At 41.9% G+C, this 1,992-nt stretch overlaps 1 long non-coding RNA gene across 1 annotated transcript; it reads left to right on the top strand.

Moving 5' to 3' along the window:
- The first annotated feature begins 316 nt into the window (after nt 1–316).
- Nucleotides 317–1,645, top strand: LOC147312877 (uncharacterized). The gene is made up of 3 exons (XR_015124994.1): nt 317–383; nt 497–685; nt 1,436–1,645. It is a non-coding gene; the product is annotated as an uncharacterized LOC147312877 (long non-coding RNA).
- Nucleotides 1,646–1,992: the final 347 nt, after the last annotated feature.

Raw genomic sequence — 1,992 nt, 5'->3', positions numbered from 1 at the left:
TAATAATGATGTGAGCCCCTTACTATTGGACCGTAAAGTATGGCTGCTTCCAACAGGTTAACATAACACGTTACAAAGTTCAGATGAACTCAAACTGGTTCCTGTGATTGTCCTGGGATGGTTAGGATTCCTCTGTTCTCTTCACTAATGTTTTGGCCTTCATTGAGGATGTGCAAGTCCTGCCTCAGACTCCACCTGCTGATTGAGCCCCCTGGTTTCAGCCTACACACCTGATTCTCATCAGGCCATCAGTGACAGTATTTAAGGACCAGCTGATGTTCCCAATCGCTGCCAGATTGTTGTTTATTGGTTGCAAAGACGTCTTTCATCGACAGAAGGGTGCAGTCTCCTCAAATTTTCTCCATTTTCTCCTGCATTGTCTGGTAAGGAATTGCTGAATACTTGCCTGCCTGTCCACCTTCTGACAACACCTACTACCTTTGGAATCCTAACCAGTCATTCCCAAATTGCCTTGCTCCTGGAAAATCAAAATCAGTCTGCCTTTGCTGTGCAGTAGACTGAAAACCTGTCCAGGGTCTACTCATCCTTTTGCCTCGTGACAGCTGGGACAGGTATCGGCCCCCATCCAACCTTAAATCAGATGTATAGATGGACTCTACACTACACTAACTCTAAAATACACTTTAACTCTATAAACACACTGAAGAAGCAGAAAATCTGAGAGGTAAGTTATTCTTTAGATCACCATCAATTAACCAGTTTCATAATGAATGGAATGAGTCTGCTATGTTGAAATGATAAGGATGTTTTTTGTTTTGTTTTGCTTTTTACCTTTTGTTCCTGATCCTTTTGGATTACTTATGGGTATTAATAATCTTCTTTAGCATGTTGAGATGATGTAATAACAGCAAGCAAAATCTCAGATAAGCCGACGTTGTCGTTTGGTGCTAATGACGAGAAGCAGATGAGGTTATCAGCTACTTAAAAAATATAATGAAGTTAGTGGAGACTTAAATCGGAAGAAATCCATCTACAAGGTAAAGTTGCTTTATGCATTTCCTTGTAAATAGGCAACAATTTGTGAAAATGCCTAGTATATCAACTTTATGAGGCGATAATAAGCAATTGTTGTGTTCACAGTTGCTACCAAGTCAGTAAAAAAATATTTATGGTTCTCATAAATATCTCAAAAATTGGCCACAGAAGTTTAGCAGGCTATCAACATGTGTTTTTTTCTTACTTTTTCCCCCCTTTCTTACTTTATTTGCTCGCTTGTTTTGTTTTTATTTCTTCATATATCAACTCCTTGTGAAGAGGACCTCATGTGGCCACTAAAGGAACTGCAAATTCTGGCTTCATTTTTCATCCCTGTAGATTGCCAATTGGTGGGGAGGCAAAGGCTAGTCTGCAGTTCTGTATTACAAATTAAACAGTCAGGATGGTTGTTAATGTATAACGCCAAACCTTTTTGCAGGTATTTCTTCCTGAAACATAAACCCACATAAAGCACAGTGCATCTGGAGTGCACTCTGAGGCAATGCGTGGCACAGTGGCACAAGTGAGTCTTTGTTGTTTAGTGGGTCTTACATCATCTCCAGACTCCAGTTCCTGGATCAGCTACTGAAGGGGTTGGTAAGCGATCCCAGAAGTGCACTTTACCCTGGCCTGAACCCACTGGAGTTTTACCTGTCTCACAAAAGCTGCTGTTAGCTGCATTTTAACAGTGCATGTTCCCACAATATGTTTTTGTGATTCTGTCAACCAGTGAATTAAAATCTCACCTTCATGTCCAGTGTAAGCCTTTGAGCCTTGCTGTTTTCAATCAGTAGATGCAGGGAGCCCTGCTGGCAAGCAGGTCAACAGTTTCAGTGCTGAAACAGTTGTTGCACGGCAGTATGGCTACTGCTGCTGCTCCATCTCAGCCCCATCTCCTGCCTGAGCTCAGCTTTTCCAGCCGTAACTCATTCCTGCTAATTAGGACAAAGGCTCTTGCTGGTCTGTAAGGGAACCACTTTCACATGGGAAGCCCTT

The sequence above is a fragment of the Aulonocara sp. 'chitande type north' Nkhata Bay genome, linkage group LG15 (assembly GCF_057382095.1).
Source record: "Aulonocara sp. 'chitande type north' Nkhata Bay isolate Kocher_YH1m ecotype deep benthic linkage group LG15, A_spYH_male_GT1.1, whole genome shotgun sequence".
Classification (NCBI taxonomy): domain Eukaryota; kingdom Metazoa; phylum Chordata; class Actinopteri; order Cichliformes; family Cichlidae; genus Aulonocara; species Aulonocara sp. 'chitande type north' Nkhata Bay.
The sequence above is the reverse complement of the archived record's forward strand: the minus strand, read 5'-3'. Positions and strand labels throughout refer to the sequence as shown.